The following is a 21,838-nucleotide window of genomic DNA, read 5'->3' as shown; positions in this document are numbered from 1 at the left end:
CAGTGGTACCCCTTACGTTTTTTTTTTGGGGTGAAAAATTAAGTTTCTCCAATCTTCCCAAATTCTGATAGAGGGCCATGAGACTTAGACCTAAATGCGAAAATGGAGGCTCTAGCCCCTTCCAGAGCTGAGATATCGAAACTCAAAAATTCGGCCCGAAAAAAAAAACAACAGTGGTACCCCTTACGTTTTTTTTTTTGGGCGAAAAATTAAATTTCTCCCATCTTCCCAAATTCTGATAGAGGGCCATGAGACTTAGACCTGAGTGCAAAAATGGAGGCTCTAGCCCCTTCCAGAGCTGAGATATCGAAACTCAAAAATTCGGCCCGAAAAAAAAACGACAGTGGTACCCCTTACGTTTTTTTTTTGGGGTGAAAAATTAAGTTTCTCCAATCTTCCCAAATTCTGATAGAGGGCCATGAGACTTAGACCTGAGTGCAAAAATGGAGGCTCTAGCCCCTTCCAGAGCTGAGATATCGAAACTCAAAAATTCGGCCCGAAAAAAAAAACGACAGTGGTACCCCTTACGTTTTTTTTGGGGGGGCAAAAAATTAAGTTTCTCCAATCTTCCCAAATTCTGATAGAGGGCCATGAGACTTAGACCTGAGTGCAAAAATGGAGGCTCTAGCCCCTTCCAGAGCTGAGATATCGGAACTCAAAAATTCGGCCCGAAAAAAAAACGACAGTGGTACCCCTTACGTTTTTTTTTTGGGCGAAAAATTAAGTTTCTCCAATCTTCCCAAATTCTGATAGAGGGCCATGAGACTTAGACCTGAGTGCAAAAATCGAGGCTCTAGCACCTTCCAGAGCTGAGATATCGAAACTCAAAAATTCGGCCCGAAAAAAAAAACGACAGTGGTACCCCTTACGTTTTTTTTTTTGGGCGAAAAATTAAATTTCTCCCATCTTCCCAAATTCTGATAGAGGGCCATGAGACTTAGACCTGAGTGCAAAAATGGAGGCTCTAGCCCCTTCCAGAGCTGAGATATCGAAACTCAAAAATTCGGCCCGAAAAAAAAACGACAGTGGTACCCCTTACGTTTTTTTTTTGGGCGAAAAATTAAGTTTCTCCAATCTTCCCAAATTCTGATAGAGGGCCATGAGACTTAGACCTGAGTGCAAAAATGGAGGCTCTAGCCCCTTCCAGAGCTGAGATATCGAAACTCAAAAATTCGGCCCGAAAAAAAAAACGACAGTGGTACCCCTTACGTTTTTTTTGGGGGGGCAAAAAATTAAGTTTCTCCAATCTTCCCAAATTCTGATAGAGGGCCATGAGACTTAGACCTGATTGCAAAAATGGAGGCTCTAGCCCCTTCCAGAGCTGAGATATCGGAACTCAAAAATTCGGCCCGAAAAAAAAACGACAGTGGTACCCCTTACGTTTTTTTTTTGGGCGAAAAATTAAGTTTCTCCAATCTTCCCAAATTCTGATAGAGGGCCATGAGACTTAGACCTGAGTGCAAAAATCGAGGCTCTAGCACCTTCCAGAGCTGAGATATCGAAACTCAAAAATTCGGCCCGAAAAAAAAACGACAGTGGTACCCCTTATGTTTTTTTTGGGGGGCGAAAAATTAAGTTTCTCCAATCTTCCCAAATTCTGATAGAGGGCCATGAGACTTAGACCTAAATGCGAAAATGGAGGCTCTAGCCCCTTCCAGAGCTGAGATATCGAAACTCAAAAATTCGGCCCGAAAAAAAAACGACAGTGGTACCCCTTACGTTTTTTTTTAGGGCGAAAAATTAAGTTTCTCCCATCTTCCCAAATTCTGACAGAGGGCCATGAGACTTAGACCTGAGTGCAAAAATGGGGGCTCTAGCCCCTTCCAGAGCTGAGATATCGAAACTCAAAAATTCGGCCCGAAAAAAAAACGACAGTGGTACCCCTTACGTTTTTTTTTTTGGGGCAAAAAATTAAGTTTCTCCAATCTTCCCAAATTCTGATAGAGGGCCATGAGACTTAGACCTGAGTGCAAAAATGGAGGCTCTAGCCCCTTCCAGAGCTGAGATATCGAAACTCAAAAATTCGGCCCGAAAAAAAAAACGACAGTGGTACCCCTTACGTTTTTTTTTTGGGCGAAAAATTAAGTTTCTCCAATCTTCCCAAATTCTGATAGAGGGCCATGAGACTTAGACCTAAATGCGAAAATGGAGGCTCTAGCCCCTTCCAGAGCTGAGATATCGAAACTCAAAAATTCGGCCCGAAAAAAAAACGACAGTGGTACCCCTTACGTTTTTTTTTTGGGCGAAAAATTAAGTTTCTCCAATCTTCCCAAATTCTGATAGAGGGCCATGAGACTTAGACCTGAGTGCAAAAATGGAGGCTCTAGCCCCTTCCAGAGCTTAGATATCGAAACTCAAAAATTCGGCCCGAAAAAAAAACGACAGTGGTACCCCTTACGTTTTTTTTTTTGGGGCGAAAAATTAAGTTTCTCCAATCTTCCCAAATTCTGATAGAGGGCCATGAGACTTAGACCTAAATGCGAAAATGGAGGCTCTAGCCCCTTCCAGAGCTGAGATATCGAAACTCAAAAATTCGGCCCGAAAAAAAAACGACAGTGGTACCCCTTACGTTTTTTTTTTTGGGGCGAAAAATTAAGTTTCTCCAATCTTCCCAAATTCTGATAGAAGGCCATGAGACTTAGACCTGAGTGCAAAAATGGAGGCTCTAGCCCCTTCCAGAGCTGAGATATCGAAACTCAAAAATTCGGCCCGAAAAAAAAAACGACAGTGGTACCCCTTACGTTTTTTTTTGGGGGGCAAAAAATTAAGTTTCTCCAATCTTCCCAAATTCTGATAGAGGGCCATGAGACTTAGACCTGAGTGCAAAAATGGAGGCTCTAGCCCCTTCCAGAGCTGAGATATCGAAACTCAAAAATTCGGCCCGAAAAAAAAAACGACAGTGGTACCCCTTACGTTTTTTTTTTGGGCGAAAAATTAAGTTTCTCCAATCTTCCCAAATTCTGATAGAGGGCCATGAGACTTAGACCTAAATGCGAAAATGGAGGCTCTAGCCCCTTCCAGAGCTGAGATATCGAAACTCAAAAATTCGGCCCGAAAAAAAAACGACAGTGGTACCCCTTACGTTTTTTTTTTGGGCGAAAAATTAAGTTTCTCCAATCTTCCCAAATTCTGATAGAGGGCCATGAGACTTAGACCTGAGTGCAAAAATGGAGGCTCTAGCCCCTTCCAGAGCTTAGATATCGAAACTCAAAAATTCGGCCCGAAAAAAAAACGACAGTGGTACCCCTTACGTTTTTTTTTTTGGGGCGAAAAATTAAGTTTCTCCAATCTTCCCAAATTCTGATAGAGGGCCATGAGACTTAGACCTAAATGCGAAAATGGAGGCTCTAGCCCCTTCCAGAGCTGAGATATCGAAACTCAAAAATTCGGCCAGAAAAAAAAACGACAGTGGTACCCCTTACGTTTTTTTTTTTGGGCGAAAAATTAAGTTTCTCCAATCTTCCCAAATTCTGATAGAAGGCCATGAGACTTAGACCTGAGTGCAAAAATGGAGGCTCTAGCCCCTTCCAGAGCTGAGATATCGAAACTCAAAAATTCGGCCCGAAAAAAAAAACGACAGTGGTACCCCTTACGTTTTTTTTTTGGGGGGCAAAAAATTAAGTTTCTCCAATCTTCCCAAATTCTGATAGAGGGCCATGAGACTTAGACCTGAGTGCAAAAATTGAGGCTCTAGCCCCTTCCAGAGCTGAGATATCGGAACTCAAAAATTCGGCCCGAAAAAAAAACGACAGTGGTACCCCTTACGTTTTTTTTTTTGGGCGAAAAATTAAGTTTCTCCAATCTTCCCAAATTCTGATAGAGGGCCATGAGACTTAGACCTGAGTGCAAAAATCGAGGCTCTAACCCCTTCCAGAGCTGAGATATCGAAACTCAAAAATTCGGCCCGAAAAAAAAAACGACAGTGGTACCCCTTACGTTTTTTTTTTGGGCGAAAAATTAAGTTTCTCCAATCTTCCCAAATTCTGATAGAGGGCCATGAGACTTAGACCTAAATGCGAAAATGGAGGCTCTAGCCCCTTCCAGAGCTGAGATATCGAAACTCAAAAATTCGGCCCGAAAAAAAAACGACAGTGGTACCCCTTACGTTTTTTTTTTGGGCGAAAAATTAAGTTTCTCCAATCTTCCCAAATTCTGATAGAGGGCCATGAGACTTAGACCTGAGTGCAAAAATGGAGGCTCTAGCCCCTTCCAGAGCTTAGATATCGAAACTCAAAAATTCGGCCCGAAAAAAAAACGACAGTGGTACCCCTTACGTTTTTTTTTGGGGCGAAAAATTAAGTTTCTCCAATCTTCCCAAATTCTGATAGAGGGCCATGAGACTTAGACCTGAGTGCAAAAATCGAGGCTCTAGCCCCTTCCAGAGCTGAGATATCGAAACTCAAAAATTCGGCCCGAAAAAAAAATGACAGTGGTACCCCTTACGGTTTTTTTTGGGGGGGCAAAAAATTAAGTTTCTCCAATCTTCCCAAATTCTGATAGAGGGCCATGAAACTTAGACCTGAGTGCAAAAATGGAGGCTCTAGCCCCTTCCAGAGCTGAGATATCGAAACTCAAAAATTCGGCCCGAAAAAAAAACGACAGTGGTACCCCTTACGTTTTTTTTTTGGGGCGAAAAATTAAGTTTCTCCAATCTTCCCAAATTCTAATAGAGGGCCATGAGACTTAGACCTAAATGCGAAAATGGAGGCTCTAGCCCCTTCCAGAGCTGAGATATCGAAACTCAAAAATTCGGCCCGAAAAAAAAAACGACAGTGGTACCCCTTACGTTTTTTTTTTTGGGGCAAAAAATTAAGTTTCTCCAATCTTCCCAAATTCTGATAGAGGGCCATGAGACTTAGACCTGAGTGGAAAAATGGAGGCTCTAGCCCCTTCCAGAGCTGAGATATCGGAACTCAAAAATTCGGCTCGAAAAAAAAACGACAGTGGTACCCCTTACGTTTTTTTTTTTGGGCGAAAAATTAAGTTTCTCCAATCTTCCCAAATTCTGATAGAGGGCCATGAGACTTAGACCTGAGTGCAAAAATGGAGGCTCTAGCCCCTTCCAGAGCTGAGATATCGAAACTCAAAAATTCGGCCCGAAAAAAAAACGACAGTGGTACCCCTTACGTTTTTTTTTTGGGCGAAAAATTAAGTTTCTCCAATCTTCCCAAATTCTGATAGAGGGCCATGAGACTTAGACCTGAGTGCAAAAATGGAGGCTCTAGCCCCTTCCAGAGCTGAGATATCGAAACTCAAAAATTCGGCCCGAAAAAAAAACGACAGTGGTACCCCTTACGTTTTTTTTTTTGGGCGAAAAATTAAGTTTCTCCCATCTTCCCAAATTCTGACAGAGGGCCATGAGACTTAGACCTGAGTGCAAAAATGGGGGCTCTAGCCCCTTCCAGAGCTGAGATATCGAAACTCAAAAATTCGGCCCGAAAAAAAAAACGACAGTGGTACCCCTTACGTTTTTTTTGGGGGGGCAAAAAATTAAGTTTCTCCAATCTTCCCAAATTCTGATAGAGGGCCATGAGACTTAGACCTGAGTGCAAAAATGGAGGCTCTAGCCCCTTCCAGAGCTGAGATATCGGAACTCAAAAATTCGGCCCGAAAAAAAAAACGACAGTGGTACCCCTTACGTTTTTTTTTTGGGCGAAAAATTAAGTTTCTCCAATCTTCCCAAATTCTGATAGAGGGCCATGAGACTTAGACCTGAGTGCAAAAATCGAGGCTCTAGCACCTTCCAGAGCTGAGATATCGAAACTCAAAAATTCGGCCCGAAAAAAAACCGACAGTGGTACCCCTTACGTTTTTTTTTTTGGGCGAAAAATTAAATTTCTCCCATCTTCCCAAATTCTGATAGAGGGCCATGAGACTTAGACCTGAGTGCAAAAATGGAGGCTCTAGCCCCTTCCAGAGCTGAGATATCGAAACTCAAAAATTCGGCCCGAAAAAAAAAACGACAGTGGTACCCCTTACGTTTTTTTTGGGGGGGCAAAAAATTAAGTTTCTCCAATCTTCCCAAATTCTGATAGAGGGCCATGAGACTTAGACCTGAGTGCAAAAATGGAGGCTCTAGCCCCTTCCAGAGCTGAGATATCGGAACTCAAAAATTCGGCCCGAAAAAAAAACGACAGTGGTACCCCTTACGTTTTTTTTTTGGGCAAAAAATTAAGTTTCTCCAATCTTCCCAAATTCTGATAGAGGGCCATGAGACTTAGACCTGAGTGCAAAAATTGAGGCTCTAGCCCCTTCCAGAGCTGAGATATCGAAACTCAAAAATTCGGCCCGAAAAAAAAACGACAGTGGTACCCCTTACGTTTTTTTTTTGGGGTGAAAAATTAAGTTTCTCCAATCTTCCCAAATTCTGATAGAGGGCCATGAGACTTAGACCTAAATGCGAAAATGGAGGCTCTAGCCCCTTCCAGAGCTGAGATATCGAAACTCAAAAATTCGGCCCGAAAAAAAAAACGACAGTGGTACCCCTTACGTTTTTTTTTTTGGGCGAAAAATTAAATTTCTCCCATCTTCCCAAATTCTGATAGAGGGCCATGAGACTTAGACCTGAGTGCAAAAATGGAGGCTCTAGCCCCTTCCAGAGCTGAGATATCGAAACTCAAAAATTCGGCCCGAAAAAAAAACGACAGTGGTACCCCTTACGTTTTTTTTTTGGGGTGAAAAATTAAGTTTCTCCAATCTTCCCAAATTCTGATAGAGGGCCATGAGACTTAGACCTGAGTGCAAAAATGGAGGCTCTAGCCCCTTCCAGAGCTGAGATATCGAAACTCAAAAATTCGGCCCGAAAAAAAAAACGACAGTGGTACCCCTTACGTTTTTTTTGGGGGGGCAAAAAATTAAGTTTCTCCAATCTTCCCAAATTCTGATAGAGGGCCATGAGACTTAGACCTGAGTGCAAAAATGGAGGCTCTAGCCCCTTCCAGAGCTGAGATATCGGAACTCAAAAATTCGGCCCGAAAAAAAAACGACAGTGGTACCCCTTACGTTTTTTTTTTTGGGCAAAAAATTAAGTTTCTCCAATCTTCCCAAATTCTGATAGAGGGCCATGAGACTTAGACCTGAGTGCAAAAATCGAGGCTCTAGCACCTTCCAGAGCTGAGATATCGAAACTCAAAAATTCGGCCCGAAAAAAAAACGACAGTGGTACCCCTTACGTTTTTTTTTTTGGGCGAAAAATTAAATTTCTCCCATCTTCCCAAATTCTGATAGAGGGCCATGAGACTTAGACCTGAGTGCAAAAATGGAGGCTCTAGCCCCTTCCAGAGCTGAGATATCGAAACTCAAAAATTCGGCCCGAAAAAAAAACGACAGTGGTACCCCTTACGTTTTTTTTTTGGGCGAAAAATTAAGTTTCTCCAATCTTCCCAAATTCTGATAGAGGGCCATGAGACTTAGACCTGAGTGCAAAAATGGAGGCTCTAGCCCCTTCCAGAGCTGAGATATCGAAACTCAAAAATTCGGCCCGAAAAAAAAAACGACAGTGGTACCCCTTACGTTTTTTTTGGGGGGGCAAAAAATTAAGTTTCTCCAATCTTCCCAAATTCTGATAGAGGGCCATGAGACTTAGACCTGAGTGCAAAAATGGAGGCTCTAGCCCCTTCCAGAGCTGAGATATCGGAACTCAAAAATTCGGCCCGAAAAAAAAACGACAGTGGTACCCCTTACGTTTTTTTTTTGGGCAAAAAATTAAGTTTCTCCAATCTTCCCAAATTCTGATAGAGGGCCATGAGACTTAGACCTGAGTGCAAAAATTGAGGCTCTAGCCCCTTCCAGAGCTGAGATATCGAAACTCAAAAATTCGGCCCGAAAAAAAAACGACAGTGGTACCCCTTACGTTTTTTTTTTGGGGTGAAAAATTAAGTTTCTCCAATCTTCCCAAATTCTGATAGAGGGCCATGAGACTTAGACCTAAATGCGAAAATGGAGGCTCTAGCCCCTTCCAGAGCTGAGATATCGAAACTCAAAAATTCGGCCCGAAAAAAAAAACGACAGTGGTACCCCTTACGTTTTTTTTTTTGGGCGAAAAATTAAATTTCTCCCATCTTCCCAAATTCTGATAGAGGGCCATGAGACTTAGACCTGAGTGCAAAAATGGAGGCTCTAGCCCCTTCCAGAGCTGAGATATCGAAACTCAAAAATTCGGCCCGAAAAAAAAACGACAGTGGTACCCCTTACGGTTTTTTTTTGGGGTGAAAAATTAAGTTTCTCCAATCTTCCCAAATTCTGATAGAGGGCCATGAGACTTAGACCTGAGTGCAAAAATGGAGGCTCTAGCACCTTCCAGAGCTGAGATATCGAAACTCAAAAATTCGGCCCGAAAAAAAAACGACAGTGGTACCCCTTACGTTTTTTTTTTGGGCGAAAAATTAAGTTTCTCCAATCTTCCCAAATTCTGATAGAGGGCCATGAGACTTAGACCTGAGTGCAAAAATCGAGGCTCTAGCACCTTCCAGAGCTGAGATATCGAAACTCAAAAATTCGGCCCGAAAAAAAAACGACAGTGGTACCCCTTACGTTTTTTTTTTGGGCGAAAAATTAAGTTTCTCCAATCTTCCCAAATTCTGATAGAGGGCCATGAGACTTAGACCTGAGTGCAAAAATGGAGGCTCTAGCCCCTTCCAGAGCTGAGATATCGAAACTCAAAAATTCGGCCCGAAAAAAAAAACGACAGTGGTACCCCTTACGTTTTTTTTGGGGGGGCAAAAAATTAAGTTTCTCCAATCTTCCCAAATTCTGATAGAGGGCCATGAGACTTAGACCTGAGTGCAAAAATGGAGGCTCTAGCCCCTTCCAGAGCTGAGATATCGGAACTCAAAAATTCGGCCCGAAAAAAAAAACGACAGTGGTACCCCTTACGTTTTTTTTTTGGGGTGAAAAATTAAGTTTCTCCAATCTTCCCAAATTCTGATAGAGGGCCATGAGACTTAGACCTAAATGCGAAAATGGAGGCTCTAGCCCCTTCCAGAGCTGAGATATCGAAACTCAAAAATTCGGCCCGAAAAAAAAAACGACAGTGGTACCCCTTACGTTTTTTTTTTTGGGCGAAAAATTAAATTTCTCCCATCTTCCCAAATTCTGATAGAGGGCCATGAGACTTAGACCTGAGTGCAAAAATGGAGGCTCTAGCCCCTTCCAGAGCTGAGATATCGAAACTCAAAAATTCGGCCCGAAAAAAAAACGACAGTGGTACCCCTTACGTTTTTTTTTTGGGGTGAAAAATTAAGTTTCTCCAATCTTCCCAAATTCTGATAGAGGGCCATGAGACTTAGACCTGAGTGCAAAAATGGAGGCTCTAGCACCTTCCAGAGCTGAGATATCGAAACTCAAAAATTCGGCCCGAAAAAAAAACGACAGTGGTACCCCTTACGTTTTTTTTTTGGGCGAAAAATTAAGTTTCTCCAATCTTCCCAAATTCTGATAGAGGGCCATGAGACTTAGACCTGAGTGCAAAAATCGAGGCTCTAGCACCTTCCAGAGCTGAGATATCGAAACTCAAAAATTCGGCCCGAAAAAAAAACGACAGTGGTACCCCTTACGTTTTTTTTTTGGGGCGAAAAATTACATTTCTCCCATCTTCCCAAATTCTGATAGAGGGCCATGAGACTTAGACCTGAGTGCAAAAATGGAGGCTCTAGCCCCTTCCAGAGCTGAGATATCGAAACTCAAAAATTCGGCCCGAAAAAAAAACGACAGTGGTACCCCTTACGTTTTTTTTTTGGGCGAAAAATTAAGTTTCTCCAATCTTCCCAAATTCTGATAGAGGGCCATGAGACTTAGACCTGAGTGCAAAAATGGAGGCTCTAGCCCCTTCCAGAGCTGAGATATCGAAACTCAAAAATTCGGCCCGAAAAAAAAAACGACAGTGGTACCCCTTACGTTTTTTTTGGGGGGGCAAAAAATTAAGTTTCTCCAATCTTCCCAAATTCTGATAGAGGGCCATGAGACTTAGACCTGAGTGCAAAAATGGAGGCTCTAGCCCCTTCCAGAGCTGAGATATCGGAACTCAAAAATTCGGCCCGAAAAAAAAACGACAGTGGTACCCCTTACGTTTTTTTTTTGGGCGAAAAATTAAGTTTCTCCAATCTTCCCAAATTCTGATAGAGGGCCATGAGACTTAGACCTGAGTGCAAAAATCGAGGCTCTAGCACCTTCCAGAGCTGAGATATCGAAACTCAAAAATTCGGCCCGAAAAAAAAACGACAGTGGTACCCCTTATGTTTTTTTTGGGGGGCGAAAAATTAAGTTTCTCCAATCTTCCCAAATTCTGATAGAGGGCCATGAGACTTAGACCTAAATGCGAAAATGGAGGCTCTAGCCCCTTCCAGAGCTGAGATATCGAAACTCAAAAATTCGGCCCGAAAAAAAAACGACAGTGGTACCCCTTACGTTTTTTTTTTTGGGCGAAAAATTAAGTTTCTCCCATCTTCCCAAATTCTGACAGAGGGCCATGAGACTTAGACCTGAGTGCAAAAATGGGGGCTCTAGCCCCTTCCAGAGCTGAGATATCGAAACTCAAAAATTCGGCCCGAAAAAAAAACGACAGTGGTACCCCTTACGTTTTTTTTTTTGGGGCAAAAAATTAAGTTTCTCCAATATTCCCAAATTCTGATAGAGGGCCATGAGACTTAGACCTGAGTGCAAAAATGGAGGCTCTAGCCCCTTCCAGAGCTGAGATATCGAAACTCAAAAATTCGGCCCGAAAAAAAAAACGACAGTGGTACCCCTTACGTTTTTTTTTTGGGCGAAAAATTAAGTTTCTCCAATCTTCCCAAATTCTGATAGAGGGCCATGAGACTTAGACCTAAATGCGAAAATGGAGGCTCTAGCCCCTTCCAGAGCTGAGATATCGAAACTCAAAAATTCGGCCCGAAAAAAAAACGACAGTGGTACCCCTTACGTTTTTTTTTTGGGCGAAAAATTAAGTTTCTCCAATCTTCCCAAATTCTGATAGAGGGCCATGAGACTTAGACCTGAGTGCAAAAATGGAGGCTCTAGCCCCTTCCAGAGCTTAGATATCGAAACTCAAAAATTCGGCCCGAAAAAAAAACGACAGTGGTACCCCTTACGTTTTTTTTTTTTGGGGCGAAAAATTAAGTTTCTCCAATCTTCCCAAATTCTGATAGAGGGCCATGAGACTTAGACCTAAATGCGAAAATGGAGGCTCTAGCCCCTTCCAGAGCTGAGATATCGAAACTCAAAAATTCGGCCCGAAAAAAAAACGACAGTGGTACCCCTTACGTTTTTTTTTTTGGGCGAAAAATTAAGTTTCTCCAATCTTCCCAAATTCTGATAGAAGGCCATGAGACTTAGACCTGAGTGCAAAAATGGAGGCTCTAGCCCCTTCCAGAGCTGAGATATCGAAACTCAAAAATTCGGCCCGAAAAAAAAAACGACAGTGGTACCCCTTACGTTTTTTTTGGGGGGGCAAAAAATTAAGTTTCTCCAATCTTCCCAAATTCTGATAGAGGGCCATGAGACTTAGACCTGAGTGCAAAAATGGAGGCTCTAGCCCCTTCCAGAGCTGAGATATCGAAACTCAAAAATTCGGCCCGAAAAAAAAAACGACAGTGGTACCCCTTACGTTTTTTTTTTGGGCGAAAAATTAAGTTTCTCCAATCTTCCCAAATTCTGATAGAGGGCCATGAGACTTAGACCTAAATGCGAAAATGGAGGCTCTAGCCCCTTCCAGAGCTGAGATATCGAAACTCAAAAATTCGGCCCGAAAAAAAAACGACAGTGGTACCCCTTACGTTTTTTTTTTGGGCGAAAAATTAAGTTTCTCCAATCTTCCCAAATTCTGATAGAGGGCCATGAGACTTAGACCTGAGTGCAAAAATGGAGGCTCTAGCCCCTTCCAGAGCTTAGATATCGAAACTCAAAAATTCGGCCCGAAAAAAAAACGACAGTGGTACCCCTTACGTTTTTTTTTTTTGGGGCGAAAAATTAAGTTTCTCCAATCTTCCCAAATTCTGATAGAGGGCCATGAGACTTAGACCTAAATGCGAAAATGGAGGCTCTAGCCCCTTCCAGAGCTGAGATATCGAAACTCAAAAATTCGGCCAGAAAAAAAAACGACAGTGGTACCCCTTACGTTTTTTTTTTTGGGCGAAAAATTAAGTTTCTCCAATCTTCCCAAATTCTGATAGAAGGCCATGAGACTTAGACCTGAGTGCAAAAATGGAGGCTCTAGCCCCTTCCAGAGCTGAGATATCGAAACTCAAAAATTCGGCCCGAAAAAAAAAACGACAGTGGTACCCCTTACGTTTTTTTTTTGGGGGGCAAAAAATTAAGTTTCTCCAATCTTCCCAAATTCTGATAGAGGGCCATGAGACTTAGACCTGAGTGCAAAAATGGAGGCTCTAGCCCCTTCCAGAGCTGAGATATCGGAACTCAAAAATTCGGCCCGAAAAAAAAACGACAGTGGTACCCCTTACGTTTTTTTTTTTGGGCGAAAAATTAAGTTTCTCCAATCTTCCCAAATTCTGATAGAGGGCCATGAGACTTAGACCTGAGTGCAAAAATCGAGGCTCTAGCCCCTTCCAGAGCTGAGATATCGAAACTCAAAAATTCGGCCCGAAAAAAAAAACGACAGTGGTACCCCTTACGTTTTTTTTTGGGCGAAAAATTAAGTTTCTCCAATCTTCCCAAATTCTGATAGAGGGCCATGAGACTTAGACCTAAATGCGAAAATGGAGGCTCTAGCCCCTTCCAGAGCTGAGATATCGAAACTCAAAAATTCGGCCCGAAAAAAAAACGACAGTGGTACCCCTTACGTTTTTTTTTTGGGCGAAAAATTAAGTTTCTCCAATCTTCCCAAATTCTGATAGAGGGCCATGAGACTTAGACCTGAGTGCAAAAATGGAGGCTCTAGCCCCTTCCAGAGCTTAGATATCGAAACTCAAAAATTCGGCCCGAAAAAAAAACGACAGTGGTACCCCTTACGTTTTTTTTTGGGGCGAAAAATTAAGTTTCTCCAATCTTCCCAAATTCTGATAGAGGGCCATCAGACTTAGACCTGAGTGCAAAAATCGAGGCTCTAGCCCCTTCCAGAGCTGAGATATCGAAACTCAAAAATTCGGCCCGAAAAAAAAATGACAGTGGTACCCCTTACGGTTTTTTTTTGGGCGAAAAATTAAGTTTCTCCAATCTTCCCAAATTCTGATAGAGGGCCATGAAACTTAGACCTGAGTGCAAAAATGGAGGCTCTAGCCCCTTCCAGAGCTGAGATATCGAAACTCAAAAATTCGGCCCGAAAAAAAAACGACAGTGGTACCCCTTACGTTTTTTTTTTGGGGCGAAAAATTAAGTTTCTCCAATCTTCCCAAATTCTGATAGAGGGCCATGAGACTTAGACCTAAATGCGAAAATGGAGGCTCTAGCCCCTTCCAGAGCTGAGATATCGAAACTCAAAAATTCGGCCCGAAAAAAAAAACGACAGTGGTACCCCTTACGTTTTTTTTTTTGGGGCAAAAAATTAAGTTTCTCCAATCTTCCCAAATTCTGATAGAGGGCCATGAGACTTAGACCTGAGTGGAAAAATGGAGGCTCTAGCCCCTTCCAGAGCTGAGATATCGGAACTCAAAAATTCGGCTCGAAAAAAAAACGACAGTGGTACCCCTTACGTTTTTTTTTTTGGGCGAAAAATTAAGTTTCTCCAATCTTCCCAAATTCTGATAGAGGGCCATGAGACTTAGACCTGAGTGCAAAAATGGAGGCTCTAGCCCCTTCCAGAGCTGAGATATCGAAACTCAAAAATTCGGCCCGAAAAAAAAACGACAGTGGTACCCCTTACGTTTTTTTTTTTGGGCGAAAAATTAAGTTTCTCCAATCTTCCCAAATTCTGATAGAGGGCCATGAGACTTAGACCTGAGTGCAAAAATGGAGGCTCTAGCCCCTTCCAGAGCTGAGATATCGAAACTCAAAAATTCGGCCCGAAAAAAAAACGACAGTGGTACCCCTTACGTTTTTTTTTTGGGCAAAAAATTAAGTTTCTCCAATCTTCCCAAATTCTGATAGAGGGCCATGAGACTTAGACCTGAGTGCAAAAATTGAGGCTCTAGCCCCTTCCAGAGCTGAGATATCGAAACTCAAAAATTCGGCCCGAAAAAAAAACGACAGTGGTACCCCTTACGTTTTTTTTTTGGGGTGAAAAATTAAGTTTCTCCAATCTTCCCAAATTCTGATAGAGGGCCATGAGACTTAGACCTAAATGCGAAAATGGAGGCTCTAGCCCCTTCCAGAGCTGAGATATCGAAACTCAAAAATTCGGCCCGAAAAAAAAACGACAGTGGTACCCCTTACGTTTTTTTTTTTGGGCGAAAAATTAAATTTCTCCCATCTTCCCAAATTCTGATAGAGGGCCATGAGACTTAGACCTGAGTGCAAAAATGGAGGCTCTAGCCCCTTCCAGAGCTGAGATATCGAAACTCAAAAATTCGGCCCGAAAAAAAAACGACAGTGGTACCCCTTACGTTTTTTTTTTTTGGGGCAAAAAATTAAGTTTCTCCAATCTTCCCAAATTCTGATAGAGGGTGATGAGACTTAGACCTGAGTGGAAAAATGGAGGCTCTAGCCCCTTCCAGAGCTGAGATATTGGAACTCAAAAATTCGGCCCGAAAAAAAAACGACAGTGGTACCCCTTACGTTTTTTTTTTTGGGCGAAAAATTAAGTTTCTCCAATCTTCCCAAATTCTGATAGAGGGCCATGAGACTTAGACCTGAGTGCAAAAATGGAGGCTCTAGCCCCTTCCAGAGCTGAGATATCGAAACTCAAAAATTCGGCCCGAAAAAAAAACGACAGTGGTACCCCTTACGTTTTTTTTTTTGGGCGAAAAATTAAGTTTCTCCAATCTTCCCAAATTCTGATAGAGGGCCATGAGACTTAGACCTGAGTGCAAAAATGGAGGCTCTAGCCCCTTCCAGAGCTGAGATATCGAAACTCAAAAATTCGGCCCGAAAAAAAAACGACAGTGGTACCCCTTACGTTTTTTTTTGGGGTGAAAAATTAAGTTTCTCCAATCTTCCCAAATTCTGATAGAGGGCCATGAAACTTAGACCTGAGTGCAAAAATGGAGGCTCTAGCCCCTTCCAGAGCTGAGATATCGAAACTCAAAAATTCGGCCCGAAAAAAAAACGACAGTGGTACCCCTTACGTTTTTTTTTTGGGCGAAAAATTAAGTTTCTCCAATCTTCCCAAATTCTGATAGAGGGCCATGAGACTTAGACCTGAGTGCAAAAATGGAGGCTCTAGCCCCTTCCAGAGCTTAGATATCGAAACTCAAAAATTCGGCCCGAAAAAAAAACGACAGTGGTACCCCTTACGTTTTTTTTTTTGGGGCGAAAAATTAAGTTTCTCCAATCTTCCCAAATTCTGATAGAGGGCCATGAGACTTAGACCTAAATGCGAAAATGGAGGCTCTAGCCCCTTCCAGAGCTGAGATATCGAAACTCAAAAATTCGGCCCGAAAAAAAAACGACAGTGGTACCCCTTACGTTTTTTTTTTTGGGGCGAAAAATTAAGTTTCTCCAATCTTCCCAAATTCTGATAGAAGGCCATGAGACTTAGACCTGAGTGCAAAAATGGAGGCTCTAGCCCCTTCCAGAGCTGAGATATCGAAACTCAAAAATTCGGCCCGAAAAAAAAAACGACAGTGGTACCCCTTACGTTTTTTTTTGGGGGGCAAAAAATTAAGTTTCTCCAATCTTCCCAAATTCTGATAGAGGGCCATGAGACTTAGACCTGAGTGCAAAAATGGAGGCTCTAGCCCCTTCCAGAGCTGAGATATCGAAACTCAAAAATTCGGCCCGAAAAAAAAAACGACAGTGGTACCCCTTACGTTTTTTTTTTGGGCGAAAAATTAAGTTTCTCCAATCTTCCCAAATTCTGATAGAGGGCCATGAGACTTAGACCTAAATGCGAAAATGGAGGCTCTAGCCCCTTCCAGAGCTGAGATATCGAAACTCAAAAATTCGGCCCGAAAAAAAAACGACAGTGGTACCCCTTACGTTTTTTTTTTGGGCGAAAAATTAAGTTTCTCCAATCTTCCCAAATTCTGATAGAGGGCCATGAGACTTAGACCTGAGTGCAAAAATGGAGGCTCTAGCCCCTTCCAGAGCTTAGATATCGAAACTCAAAAATTCGGCCCGAAAAAAAAACGACAGTGGTACCCCTTACGTTTTTTTTTTTGGGGCGAAAAATTAAGTTTCTCCAATCTTCCCAAATTCTGATAGAGGGCCATGAGACTTAGACCTAAATGCGAAAATGGAGGCTCTAGCCCCTTCCAGAGCTGAGATATCGAAACTCAAAAATTCGGCCAGAAAAAAAAACGACAGTGGTACCCCTTACGTTTTTTTTTTTGGGCGAAAAATTAAGTTTCTCCAATCTTCCCAAATTCTGATAGAAGGCCATGAGACTTAGACCTGAGTGCAAAAATGGAGGCTCTAGCCCCTTCCAGAGCTGAGATATCGAAACTCAAAAATTCGGCCCGAAAAAAAAAACGACAGTGGTACCCCTTACGTTTTTTTTTTGGGGGGCAAAAAATTAAGTTTCTCCAATCTTCCCAAATTCTGATAGAGGGCCATGAGACTTAGACCTGAGTGCAAAAATTGAGGCTCTAGCCCCTTCCAGAGCTGAGATATCGGAACTCAAAAATTCGGCCCGAAAAAAAAACGACAGTGGTACCCCTTACGTTTTTTTTTTTGGGCGAAAAATTAAGTTTCTCCAATCTTCCCAAATTCTGATAGAGGGCCATGAGACTTAGACCTGAGTGCAAAAATCGAGGCTCTAACCCCTTCCAGAGCTGAGATATCGAAACTCAAAAATTCGGCCCGAAAAAAAAAACGACAGTGGTACCCCTTACGTTTTTTTTTTGGGCGAAAAATTAAGTTTCTCCAATCTTCCCAAATTCTGATAGAGGGCCATGAGACTTAGACCTAAATGCGAAAATGGAGGCTCTAGCCCCTTCCAGAGCTGAGATATCGAAACTCAAAAATTCGGCCCGAAAAAAAAACGACAGTGGTACCCCTTACGTTTTTTTTTTGGGCGAAAAATTAAGTTTCTCCAATCTTCCCAAATTCTGATAGAGGGCCATGAGACTTAGACCTGAGTGCAAAAATGGAGGCTCTAGCCCCTTCCAGAGCTTAGATATCGAAACTCAAAAATTCGGCCCGAAAAAAAAACGACAGTGGTACCCCTTACGTTTTTTTTTTGGGGCGAAAAATTAAGTTTCTCCAATCTTCCCAAATTCTGATAGAGGGCCATGAGACTTAGACCTGAGTGCAAAAATCGAGGCTCTAGCCCCTTCCAGAGCTGAGATATCGAAACTCAAAAATTCGGCCCGAAAAAAAAATGACAGTGGTACCCCTTACACTTTTTTTTGGGGGGGCAAAAAATTAAGTTTCTCCAATCTTCCCAAATTCTGATAGAGGGCCATGAAACTTAGACCTGAGTGCAAAAATGGAGGCTCTAGCCCCTTCCAGAGCTGAGATATCGAAACTCAAAAATTCGGCCCGAAAAAAAAACGACAGTGGTACCCCTTACGTTTTTTTTTTGGGGCGAAAAATTAAGTTTCTCCAATCTTCCCAAATTCTGATAGAGGGCCATGAGACTTAGACCTAAATGCGAAAATGGAGGCTCTAGCCCCTTCCAGAGCTGAGATATCGAAACTCAAAAATTCGGCCCGAAAAAAAAAACGACAGTGGTACCCCTTACGTTTTTTTTTTTGGGGCAAAAAATTAAGTTTCTCCAATCTTCCCAAATTCTGATAGAGGGCCATGAGACTTAGACCTGAGTGGAAAAATGGAGGCTCTAGCCCCTTCCAGAGCTGAGATATCGGAACTCAAAAATTCGGCTCGAAAAAAAAACGACAGTGGTACCCCTTACGTTTTTTTTTTTGGGCGAAAAATTAAGTTTCTCCAATCTTCCCAAATTCTGATAGAGGGCCATGAGACTTAGACCTGAGTGCAAAAATGGAGGCTCTAGCCCCTTCCAGAGCTGAGATATCGAAACTCAAAAATTCGGCCCGAAAAAAAAACGACAGTGGTACCCCTTACGTTTTTTTTTTTGGGCGAAAAATTAAGTTTCTCCAATCTTCCCAAATTCTGATAGAGGGCCATGAGACTTAGACCTGAGTGCAAAAATGGAGGCTCTAGCCCCTTCCAGAGCTGAGATATCGAAACTCAAAAATTCGGCCCGAAAAAAAAACGACAGTGGTACCCCTTACGTTTTTTTTTTTGGGCGAAAAATTAAGTTTCTCCCATCTTCCCAAATTCTGACAGAGGGCCATGAGACTTAGACCTGAGTGCAAAAATGGGGGCTCTAGCCCCTTCCAGAGCTGAGATATCGAAACTCAAAAATTCGGCCCGAAAAAAAAAACGACAGTGGTACCCCTTACGTTTTTTTTGGGGGGGCAAAAAATTAAGTTTCTCCAATCTTCCCAAATTCTGATAGAGGGCCATGAGACTTAGACCTGAGTGCAAAAATGGAGGCTCTAGCCCCTTCCAGAGCTGAGATATCGGAACTCAAAAATTCGGCCCGAAAAAAAAACGACAGTGGTACCCCTTACGTTTTTTTTTTGGGCGAAAAATTAAGTTTCTCCAATCTTCCCAAATTCTGATAGAGGGCCATGAGACTTAGACCTGAGTGCAAAAATCGAGGCTCTAGCACCTTCCAGAGCTGAGATATCGAAACTCAAAAATTCGGCCCGAAAAAAAACCGACAGTGGTACCCCTTACGTTTTTTTTTTTGGGCGAAAAATTAAATTTCTCCCATCTTCCCAAATTCTGATAGAGGGCCATGAGACTTAGACCTGAGTGCAAAAATGGAGGCTCTAGCCCCTTCCAGAGCTGAGATATCGAAACTCAAAAATTCGGCCCGAAAAAAAAAACGACAGTGGTACCCCTTACGTTTTTTTTGGGGGGGCAAAAAATTAAGTTTCTCCAATCTTCCCAAATTCTGATAGAGGGCCATGAGACTTAGACCTGAGTGCAAAAATGGAGGCTCTAGCCCCTTCCAGAGCTGAGATATCGGAACTCAAAAATTCAGCCCGAAAAAAAAACGACAGTGGTACCCCTTACGTTTTTTTTTTGGGCAAAAAATTAAGTTTCTCCAATCTTCCCAAATTCTGATAGAGGGCCATGAGACTTAGACCTGAGTGCAAAAATTGAGGCTCTAGCCCCTTCCAGAGCTGAGATATCGAAACTCAAAAATTCGGCCCGAAAAAAAAACGACAGTGGTACCCCTTACGTTTTTTTTTTGGGGTGAAAAATTAAGTTTCTCCAATCTTCCCAAATTCTGATAGAGGGCCATGAGACTTAGACCTAAATGCGAAAATGGAGGCTCTAGCCCCTTCCAGAGCTGAGATATCGAAACTCAAAAATTCGGCCCGAAAAAAAAAACGACAGTGGTACCCCTTACGTTTTTTTTTTGGGCGAAAAATTAAATTTCTCCCATCTTCCCAAATTCTGATAGAGGGCCATGAGACTTAGACCTGAGTGCAAAAATGGAGGCTCTAGCCCCTTCCAGAGCTGAGATATCGAAACTCAAAAATTCGGCCCGAAAAAAAAACGACAGTGGTACCCCTTACGTTTTTTTTTTGGGGTGAAAAATTAAGTTTCTCCAATCTTCCCAAATTCTGATAGAGGGCCATGAGACTTAGACCTGAGTGCAAAAATGGAGGCTCTAGCCCCTTCCAGAGCTGAGATATCGAAACTCAAAAATTCGGCCCGAAAAAAAAAACGACAGTGGTACCCCTTACGTTTTTTTTGGGGGGGCAAAAAATTAAGTTTCTCCAATCTTCCCAAATTCTGATAGAGGGCCATGAGACTTAGACCTGAGTGCAAAAATGGAGGCTCTAGCCCCTTCCAGAGCTGAGATATCGGAACTCAAAAATTCGGCCCGAAAAAAAAACGACAGTGGTACCCCTTACGTTTTTTTTTTTGGGCAAAAAATTAAGTTTCTCCAATCTTCCCAAATTCTGATAGAGGGCCATGAGACTTAGACCTGAGTGCAAAAATCGAGGCTCTAGCACCTTCCAGAGCTGAGATATCGAAACTCAAAAATTCGGCCCGAAAAAAAAACGACAGTGGTACCCCTTACGTTTTTTTTTTTGGGCGAAAAATTAAATTTCTCCCATCTTCCCAAATTCTGATAGAGGGCCATGAGACTTAGACCTGAGTGCAAAAATGGAGGCTCTAGCCCCTTCCAGAGCTGAGATATCGAAACTCAAAAATTCGGCCCGAAAAAAAAACGACAGTGGTACCCCTTACGTTTTTTTTTTGGGCGAAAAATTAAGTTTCTCCAATCTTCCCAAATTCTGATAGAGGGCCATGAGACTTAGACCTGAGTGCAAAAATGGAGGCTCTAGCCCCTTCCAGAGCTGAGATATCGAAACTCAAAAATTCGGCCCGAAAAAAAAAACGACAGTGGTACCCCTTACGTTTTTTTTGGGGGGGCAAAAAATTAAGTTTCTCCAATCTTCCCAAATTCTGATAGAGGGCCATGAGACTTAGACCTGAGTGCAAAAATGGAGGCTCTAGCCCCTTCCAGAGCTGAGATATCGGAACTCAAAAATTCGGCCCGAAAAAAAAACGACAGTGGTACCCCTTACGTTTTTTTTTTGGGCAAAAAATTAAGTTTCTCCAATCTTCCCAAATTCTGATAGAGGGCCATGAGACTTAGACCTGAGTGCAAAAATTGAGGCTCTAGCCCCTTCCAGAGCTGAGATATCGAAACTCAAAAATTCGGCCCGAAAAAAAAACGACAGTGGTACCCCTTACGTTTTTTTTTTGGGGTGAAAAATTAAGTTTCTCCAATCTTCCCAAATTCTGATAGAGGGCCATGAGACTTAGACCTAAATGCGAAAATGGAGGCTCTAGCCCCTTCCAGAGCTGAGATATCGAAACTCAAAAATTCGGCCCGAAAAAAAAAACGACAGTGGTACCCCTTACGTTTTTTTTTTTGGGCGAAAAATTAAATTTCTCCCATCTTCCCAAATTCTGATAGAGGGCCATGAGACTTAGACCTGAGTGCAAAAATGGAGGCTCTAGCCCCTTCCAGAGCTGAGATATCGAAACTCAAAAATTCGGCCCGAAAAAAAAACGACAGTGGTACCCCTTACGGTTTTTTTTTGGGGTGAAAAATTAAGTTTCTCCAATCTTCCCAAATTCTGATAGAGGGCCATGAGACTTAGACCTGAGTGCAAAAATGGAGGCTCTAGCACCTTCCAGAGCTGAGATATCGAAACTCAAAAATTCGGCCCGAAAAAAAAACGACAGTGGTACCCCTTACGTTTTTTTTTTGGGCGAAAAATTAAGTTTCTCCAATCTTCCCAAATTCTGATAGAGGGCCATGAGACTTAGACCTGAGTGCAAAAATCGAGGCTCTAGCACCTTCCAGAGCTGAGATATCGAAACTCAAAAATTCGGCCCGAAAAAAAAACGACAGTGGTACCCCTTACGTTTTTTTTTTGGGCGAAAAATTAAGTTTCTCCAATCTTCCCAAATTCTGATAGAGGGCCATGAGACTTAGACCTGAGTGCAAAAATGGAGGCTCTAGCCCCTTCCAGAGCTGAGATATCGAAACTCAAAAATTCGGCCCGAAAAAAAAAACGACAGTGGTACCCCTTACGTTTTTTTTGGGGGGGCAAAAAATTAAGTTTCTCCAATCTTCCCAAATTCTGATAGAGGGCCATGAGACTTAGACCTGAGTGCAAAAATGGAGGCTCTAGCCCCTTCCAGAGCTGAGATATCGGAACTCAAAAATTCGGCCCGAAAAAAAAAACGACAGTGGTACCCCTTACGTTTTTTTTTTGGGGTGAAAAAT

This window comes from Pimephales promelas, chromosome 23, assembly GCF_988280905.1.
Source record: "Pimephales promelas chromosome 23, fPimPro1.hap1.1, whole genome shotgun sequence".
Classification (NCBI taxonomy): Eukaryota; Metazoa; Chordata; class Actinopteri; order Cypriniformes; family Leuciscidae; genus Pimephales; species Pimephales promelas.
Note: the sequence above shows the minus strand (reverse complement) of the source record.